The sequence below is a fragment of the Trachurus japonicus genome, chromosome 12 (assembly GCF_045865225.1).
Source record: "Trachurus japonicus isolate A0001 chromosome 12, Traja_1.0".
Classification (NCBI taxonomy): Eukaryota; Metazoa; Chordata; class Actinopteri; order Carangiformes; family Carangidae; genus Trachurus; species Trachurus japonicus.
Genome location: NC_140918.1, coordinates 29,898,041 through 29,907,832, shown reverse-complemented (window position 1 = coordinate 29,907,832; position 9,792 = coordinate 29,898,041).

Genomic DNA, 9,792 nt, shown 5'->3' with positions numbered 1-9,792 from the left:
TGAAAACTATTCTCAAATACATTTTTTTAATCTTATTAATTTATAAACTGCAATGTAAAAAATATTTTTTTCTGTCTCATTAACTATGCACTGATCTTGTACTGTATATCAGAAATTGGTTAGATTGTTTTTGTATTTGGGCCTGCAATTCCCAATAAATTATATTATATTGTGGTAGAGTGTGTTAATTTGTCTTTATGATGTCTGGTTTAGGAGCGATGAAATCACTAATCAGGCTTCCCATCTGTCTAAAAAGCAGCACCAACCGGAGTTAATAAAAGGGGGAAATTATGGACTGAAAAAAACATTTCCGAACTTTTTTTGAGTAATTTATACTAAAATATTAATCAGAGTTCATTTTCCTCTGTGAAAGAGTGGTCCTACCATCTCAGTGACCCTTCCATTTGATTCCTGGTGTCAGTATTATCAGAAAAAGTGTGTTCATTCATCTTTGTATCATGTCTGGTTTAGGAGCTATGAAAAATGGCGTTTTATTGGTGTGGAATTCTGAGAATTCTAAATTGGTCACTCCCACACGTTTAGCTTTGTTGCGCATTCCATGAATGCACAGTCCTTACAAGTTGCACCTCGTTGGAAACGTGACTAATCCGGCTTTCTATCGGTCTAAAAGACAACACCAACCGGAGTTATTAAAAGGGAGAAATTATGGACTGAAAAAACATTTCTGAACTTTTTTTGAGTAATTTATACAAAAATACTACTTGGAGTTAATTTTTCTCTGATAAAGAGTGGTTTTATCATCTCGGTGACCTTTTCATTTGATTCCTGGTGTTAAAATTATCAGAAAAGGTGTGTTAATTTGTCTTTGTATGATGTCTGGTTTAGGAGTTATGAAAATTGGCGTTTTCGCCATTTGTGCGGACATAAATTCAAAATGGCCGCCAAAAAACACCCATGGGACATTAGTTGTCCCGGGCAACAAGCAAAAATCTTAAGTAGACACCTTAAGGGTCCTAAAAAACCATGTTTCAAAAATGTTTGTCTCGGGGACATTGGGACCCCTCCTTCCTACTAGACTAATATTACACCAATCGGAACACCCTGCAACGTCACAGCTGTTTCCGGTCGAGTTCAAAAATAAAGTTTTTAAGTTTCAAAATGTTTCACGCCACTATCACCGTTTAGACAGATCTGAAATTATTTAAGAAACATTACTATTTCTGTGTGCACAAGCAAAGCAGTTTTGTGTTACAATGCGTGGTATTTATTCAGTTTGGGGGTATCAGGATGTGTAGAAAGCATCAGTGGCTCAGCTGACAGGAAAGCTAACGGCTGTTGCTAAGCTAACGGCGGCAGCTAAGCTAACGCAGCTAAGCTAACAGGACGTCAGCTGTTAAAACCCTCCCGTTGTCGGACACGACATGAAACTACTCTTGTTAGCTCAATCAGGTTGTAACTAAGATATTCGCTGGAAAAAATATTTTTTCATGGACCGTTTATTGAGCCACTGAGCTATTAAAGGGATAGTTCAACATTTTGGCAAATTGGCCCATTGCCATAATCGCTATAGTCATAGCAGTAGGTTCGTTACCATTAATTGTCGGTGTAAGCTATTTTTAGAACGGAGGAGCGGGGCGGCAGGCTGCTCAGGGCTGTGCTATGGAGGCTAAAGGAATTTCTTGGTTTCCCTCATCAAACTCATCAAATACAAAATCCCAAAACTCCAAAACGCTTTCGTGGACAAGTTGTGACCTGCACAATCACCACGCTATGAGATAATAATGGAACGTTACGAAACTGAGCCGTTTTCGAGGTAAATACAGAGTCTGCTTGCTGAAAAACTGTCCCTGAACGCAACGCGCATCAGCGGTTTTGCATGAATTTACCTCTAAAACAGCTCCGTCTCGTAACGTTCCGTTATTATCTCATAGCGTGGTGATTGTGCAGCTCACAACTTGTCCACGACAGCCTTTTGGAGTTGTTGGGTTGTGTATTTGATGAGTTTGATGAGGAAAACCAAGAAATTCCCTTAGCCTCCATAGCGTAGCCCTGAGCAGCCTGCTGCTCTGCTCCACCGTTCTAGAAATAGCTTACACCGACAATTAAAGGTAACAAACCTACTGCTATGACTATAGCGATTATGGCAATGGGCCAATTTGCCAAAATGTTGAACTATCCCTTTAAAGTTAGACAGGTAACCGTTAGCCCTACCAATTTACGTAACGCACGTAAACGGACCGCAATGGCTGATGGGTAATATCGGTTGTCAACATCCGGTGGGCGAAGTGAGGAACCGTTGTTCACTCCTTCCCTGCACAGTTCACAGTTCCCTTCAAACTGCTCCCTGCGGTTTGGAACCACACTTAACATGGCGGCACACCCTGTGTAGTCCACTGCGCAGGGAACTAAAGGTCGATCGGAACGCACCCTATATAGTGCACTGAATCTATCCCACAATTCACCGCGAAATGTAGTGAGCATCCGATGGTCACTAACCGGAGCAAGATATCCCATCATGCATTGCGGTCACGGATCGACGCCGTTAACACACCGGCCCAGAACGACCGGTGTAGCTACCAAATAAATGCAGTAGTGCAGCAGCCTCAATAAATGTGTCCAGCTGCCAGAGTTGTCCGGTCACGGCTTCCACAGACTCCCACAACAAACGTCGGAGCAAATTTCCTAACAAGCTTTATAAACTGACCACAGACTCTGGATAGCGATGCTAATTTCTGTTAGCCCGTCTATGGTGTTTTACATTAACGTTAGCATTAAGCTAGCGGACATTATGCTTAGTTGTGACACTGGCTGTGTGTGTTTTGAATGTTGTTTCAAACTATGTGGGTTTGATTGAACATCTTTGATGCTTAAATATATATATATTCGCTTAATATATTGCTTTACTCCTCTACACCGGCCGTTGCCATGGTTGTATCCATGGTACCTGCACCAGCTGTTACAATCGCTGTCGGAACGTTTTAATTACGCGACGTAATACGTCATTAACTGTGCGGCGGAGTAGTGTCCGAAAGTGTTTTTTTATTTGACCAGTGAGTCCACTATATAGTCCACTATATTGAATTCACTATATAGGGAGTAGGGAGGAGGGAATGAGTGAATGATTTCGGACACAACCATAGACTGTAAAAAGAATGGACGTAGCGTCCGTGACGTCACCCATTGGTTTGGGGGAGTCTGTTTTGTGCCGCTACTAGACCATAGATATATATACGTAGATGCCGCCTCTGACGCTGCTGCCCATTGGAACGGATTGTCGCCGCCGCCGCCATCTTGAGCAGGAGGTGTCTAACTTTTACTTAATGTAGTCTACAGAGGCAGAGGTCTATCACTGAATTTTCAACCGATTTTCAAGCCGTTTGTTTTAATATAAATACTACAATTCAGCTACATAACTCACGTTAGCAGTTAGGGTTCATGTAAGTGCCATGAAACTGATTTAATATGGCCTAGCACAATTATATAGGTAGCCTACAGTGGTTGACACTCACTCGCCGGCCTCATCACCATGGCAACCACAAACTCACAGCCGGGGGAAACAGCTGATAAGCCTAGCCTACACATCAGGCAACAAAATAACAAACTATTAATATATGAACTAGCGGTATATGCACTAAATGTAACACATATCCCACCCTATGATACGTTACGTTAGTTTCATTTATGTCAGATAACTTACCTACATCAAATTCAACAAGTTCATAACAGTTATATAATATAAAACAACTTATTACTTGAGAAAAGTTATTCCATGTCTCTTCGTTTTGGCGTTTCTTTCATGGAAACATCCGTACGCGGCACAAAAGTTTGGCATTTTGCCAGATTCACAGCTGTCAAACCCTCTGACTGTTGACTGCTTGTCAGGAGGAACTACTCCTCAAGATGGCGGCCGTGAGACATTCCAAACAAGCCCGAATGCGGCATCTACGTATATATATCTATGCTACTAGACTACTGGACGTGCCAAGATGGCGTCGTGAGCGGGAGTTTTTGAACGTCGTCTCCGAAAATATCGCAGTATGTGACTGTATTGAAATGAAACTCGCGTTTCCCCAGACCCGTTTTGTTTTGTTTTGTGAAGTTTACACAAAAAGTGTTCTGTAGGCGTTATTTCCTCTCTCTTTGATGGGAAAAAAGGGTCGCAAAAGAAGAAACACGGCAGAGCTAACGGCAGAGCTAGCTTCGGATCTCAACAACATGGCTGAATTCATGGATGATGACTCTTCAGCTGAAGCTTTGCCTGCAACTCCGAGCAAAAGCCCTCCTTCCAAGTTAAGAGCAGTCGACAGCAACGACTCGGCAACTCGTGTCATCCTCGAAAAACTTTCCTCCATTGAAAAATCTTCTCAAGCCACTGCCAAAGCCATGGATGCCCTCACTGCTACTGTGCAGTCTCTGCTAAATCAGGTAACCACCCACAGCGAGAAAATTCAGAAGATTGATTTAGAGACAGAGAAGCTGCAGAAAGAAAACCTTCAGCTAAAGATGAAACTAAATGATATGCAGCGTCACAGTAGACTGTGGAATTTGAAGTTACACGGAGTGAGGGAGGAAAACGGGGAGAACATAAGGCACATCACCATGGACATTCTTTCCAAAGTGGCACCGCAAATTAGTGACAAGATGGCACTCGCCGTGGACATCGCACATCGTTTGGGCACCATGAAAAAGGTCGGCTCTCCTCGCACCGTCATCGTCAGATTCACCATGCGATTCTACCGTGACATCATCTGGCGGGAAGCGAAGAACTCCGGATTCCTACGCGACAACAACCTCCGCATCAAAGAGGCCCTGACTCCCGAGGATGCAGCTGCCAGAGAAAAACTGTGGCCTTTGGTGAAAAAGGCCAGGGATGAAGGAAAAAGAGCATCTTTCAGAGGCCCCTTCGCCTACATTGATGGCAAGAAGATCGACTTCCTGGAGGTGAAATAAAAAATAATAATAATAATAATAATAATTAAAATGGCTGAATACCTGGCCTAGCCTGACTTCATTATCATCTGTGTCATGGGCTAGCCTTTCACCATATATAAACTGTCTGAAACTTTTTTCCTATAACCTCAATTGACTTGTTTCTGAATGAAAAGACTTACACAATACTCATTCACCGTTCTTATATTCAACTGACCCACTGTTCTTCACCGGGTCTGTGTTTTTCAACAGAAAGCTTTCACTTTGATGACTTTTTGCTTGATATCAGTTCAACGGGTTACTTAAAGGTCACTGCTGCCATGTTTTTGGGGGCAGCATAGTTCCTTAAGCTCAGGTTCCTTACTATCACTAAGCTTCCTAGTCTTAGTACTAGTACATTTTTCATCTTTTTTTTGTGTCTGTCCTTTCTCCTGTTTATTTCTTTTACAAGGTCATGCAAAATTTTGAGTTCAACTCACTTAATACTGTCTCCTTAAATGTAAGAGGTCTAAGAGACTTAACAAAAAGAAAAGCACTTTTTTTATTTTGTAAACACTCTGAAGCAGATCTGATTTTTTTACAAGAGACCCACTCTGGTGAATCTGATTGCAAATTTTGGAAATCACAATGGGGGATTCTATTTACTTTGACCACGGCACAAATCACTCTGCTGGTGTTATGATTTTACTTCACAAGTTTAGAGGTGACATTATTGAATCGGTTACTTCCAGTGAAGGAAGATGGTTGATACTGATAGTTAATATTGATAATGCCTGCTTTCTTCTTTGTAATATATACGGTTATAATTCTCATAACTCCAATAAGGTCTTATTCTCTGATCTTACTAGCAAGATTTTTGAGTTACAAAATAAGTATACAAATGCTCAAATGATTTTAGCAGGTGACTTTAACGAGACCCCTGACAACCTCATAGACCGATTTCCCCCTCGTATATCTCAGGGCTCTAAAACAAATGGTATAATTTCTTCTTTATGTAATCAATTATCTGTAGTTGATGCTTGGCGTTTCTTTAATGACAACATACAGGATTTCACTTGGTGCAATGGCTCTAAGACCCTTAGATCTAGAATAGACTTTTTTCTTATCTCCCACCCTCTCTTGCAATATGTTAAAAATGTTTGTCATCTTCACGCTCCTCTAACCGACCATAAATTGATATCTCTTAAGTTATTAACCTCTGACTCATCTAATGGATGCCGCGGTTACTGGAAGTTTAACACTTCACTTTTAGATGACTCAGCTTTCAATTCCTCTGTCACAGAATGTTTGTCTGAATGTTTTAATTCAGATGCAGAATCAACATATGGGAGCAAATGGGAACTATTTAAGTTCAAGGTTAGAGGGCTTGCTATTAAACGTAGCAAGGAGTTGAAAAAAAACAGGCTTCTTAAGCAATCTACCCTCATGCTTAAGCTTGATAGTCTCTTAAACAAAGATAATCACTCTGATGAAGAATTAATGGAATTAAAAACAACTCAATTGGAACTTGATAAATTATATACTGATTTAGCCAAGGGTTCTTTCATCAGATCCAGAGTTAAGTGGATTGAGGAAGGTGAAAAAAACAGTAGCTATTTTTTTGCTCTTGAAAAAAGAAATTATAAACGTAAATCTTTGTCTGTCCTAAATATTAATAATACCTTGTGTAAAGACCCTGTTCAAATATCTGACTTCATTTCTTCGTTTTATGAAAACCTTTACAAATCCGAGTTTCAGGAAGACAAATGTGAGGCTTTTCTACAACAAGTGCGTAACCATGCTCCTGTTGTTACAGATGATTTCAAATCCTTATGTGATGCAGAGCTCACAATTACAGAATTAAATAATGCTCTTAAGTCTATGAAACAAAATAAAGCACCAGGCATAGATGGTCTACCGGTTGAATTCTATCTACACTTCTGGGACCTTTTAGAAAAACCTATCTTCAATCTATTTAAAGAATGTCTCAGAAAAGAGGAAATGGTGACCACTATGAAGCAGGGAGTTATCTCCTTAATACCTAAATCTGAAAAAGACCCTCTGTATATAGATAATTGGCGTCCTATAAGTTTACTAACTACCGAATATAAATTACTTGCCCTAATATTTGCAAATAGACTTAAAAAATGTCTGGACCCCCTGATTAATGAAACACAGACAGGCTTCATGAAGGGTCGTCATATAAGCAGTAATATAAGACTGGCTCTTGATCTGGTTGATTATGCTGACTCTATTGACTCAGATGCCATTATTCTATTTCTAGATTTTTGTAAAGCCTTTGACACTGTAGAACACAAATTTCTTTTCGCCTCCCTGGAAATGTTTGGCTTTGGATCTAATTTCATCTCTGCTATCAAAATGTTGTACAAAGACATTAACAGTTCTATTATTATTAACCATAACACCTCCAAAAGATTTTGTATACATAGAGGCGTTCGACAGGGATGCCCCATCTCTCCTTTTCTTTTTATTCTGGTGGTGGAACTAATGTCCATTAGCATTATGAATAACACTCTTATGCAAGGCATTTCCATTTTTAATAAGGAAATTAGAATCTCTCAGCTTGCAGATGATACTACTCTGTTTCTAAAAGATAAAAATCAAATTCCCGTTGCTCTTAAATCCATTGAATATTTTTCCCTAGCCTCTGGTCTACACTTAAACTTGAATAAATGTGAAATCCTCTGTCTTCATGAATCAAATGACCAAGTAATCTGTGGTATACCTGTTAGAGACTCTGTCAAATATTTAGGTATTCACATCTGCAAAAACCAAACTACACGCCAAAATCTCAACTTTCTTCCTAGATTAAATTTAACTAAGAGAATTCTTAACAACTGGCTTCAAAGAGATCTCTCTATCATTGGCAGATTTCTTCTTTCCAAAGCGGAAGGTCTCTCTCGTTTTGTATATCCAGCATTATCTTTGTACTCTTCAGACTCCACCTGTAAAGATATTAATGACATCTTTTTGAACTTTATTTGGCGTAATAAACAGCACAAATTAAAAAAAGCTGTTCTCTCAAATAATAGGTCTGAAGGGGGTCTTGAAGTTATCAACTTCATTGACATCAATAACACCTTCAAAATTAATTGGTTGAGAAGATGCTTGCTTAATGGTGAAGATTCCTTGTGGTATCTCATTCCTTGCAATATCTTTAAAAAATGTGGTGGTTTACAGTATGTCTTAAAATGTAATTATTGTCCTTCTAGACTTCCTCTCAAAATGTCTAACTTTCACAGACAAGCTCTCTTAGCATGGAAACTTCTTTATGTTCACAATTTTTCCCCTCATAAAACCCTCCTATGGAATAACAAAGATATCACAGTAAAAAACAAATCTATCTATCTTCCTTCCTGGCATACAAAGGGCATATCTTTTATTATTGACTTATTTGATAAACACGGTAATCTCCTTTCTTATAATGATTTTCTTAGAACCTTTGAATTTCCTATTAGATTTAAAGAATTTAGTCTTGTATGTCAGGCGATTCCTTCTGGTATCATACAGTTGATGAAATGTCACCTTTCATACAGCACAAATGGAAGAATTGACCCTAAACTAATTATTGATGGTCGCCCTCTCCTGGATAAAAAATGTAATAATAAATTCATACGTAACGACATCCATGTTAAAAATAAGTGTTCTCCAAGAGGGAAATTCTTCTGGGATGAGTTAATTTATGACGTTAAATGGAAAAAAGCATGGTTACTGCCTTACAAGTTTTGCATCTCTAATAAGGCAAAGAAATACATCTTAAAATCTTACACAAAATTTACCCTTGTAATGCATTCCTATCTAAGTTTATGGATGTGAACAGTAAATGTGTCTTCTGTGATGTAGAGGAATCTATCGCTCATGTATTTTACGAATGTTGTGTTGTGCATGATTTTTGGATTGACCTGAGAAATCATTTTTCTAACTTTCTTAGTGTCTCATACCTGTTCACCAAAAGAGATGTTCTTTGTTATTTTTCTCATAACAACAAGTCTGTTGAATTCATTACCAATTACTTAATTCTCTCCTGTAAATTCTTTATACACAAACACAGATTTCTCAAAACTAAACCGAAGTTTAAGGTGTTTCTACTTGAATTCAACTTTCATCTTAAGTCTCTCAGAATTATAAATGACAAAAAAAATGATCTATTTCTGCAGTATTACGACAGCCTGATGAATGTCTAATCTTAATATTATTTCTAATGACTTTATGGATTTTTGATAATTATAATCTTTGTGTACTTTGTATTCTATGCGTGACCAATGTATGTACCCTTTTTCTTTTTCTTTTTTTTAAATTTGTTTCTCTCCTCTTCTAATTGTTAATGTTTTGTTTTGTTTTTTATTACCGTATCGCCTGACTTTTACCTTGTTCCATATCTATTTTTTGTCTAAAAACGATATTGTACCAGAGACGTTCTAATATGATTGTACTCTACTTGCTTGTCAATAAAGAAAAAAAAAAAAAAAAAAATTTGTGCCGCTACTACGGGGTTTGAGCCGCACCATGTTGGATTCTACTTGCCATATTTGGAGCGGTGCGGCCGTTGGCCGGCCGAGGGCCCGCCCACTGGCCTCGTAGCAGCGGTCTCCGGACCTGTCACTCAACGGTTCTGCGCCCTAATTGGCCAGAACTTTAAACCTAATAACAGTAAAACGGTAGAGTTTAAAAAAAATTCACCCCCCTCAGAGTGTGTGCGGGGGTAGAAACTATCGGTTGAGACCAAAAAAATGAAATGTACCAGGCTGTAAATATGTTTTTTTAAGCTGTAAAATCGGCTATTTTAACATGGGGCTCAATTGGAGTTGCTCCCTTCTGGAGCCAGCCTCCAGCGACAGCCGAGGGGATTGCAGTTTTTTGAACGCGGAAGTGAGCTTCACTCCTCAGACCGACAACTGCCCC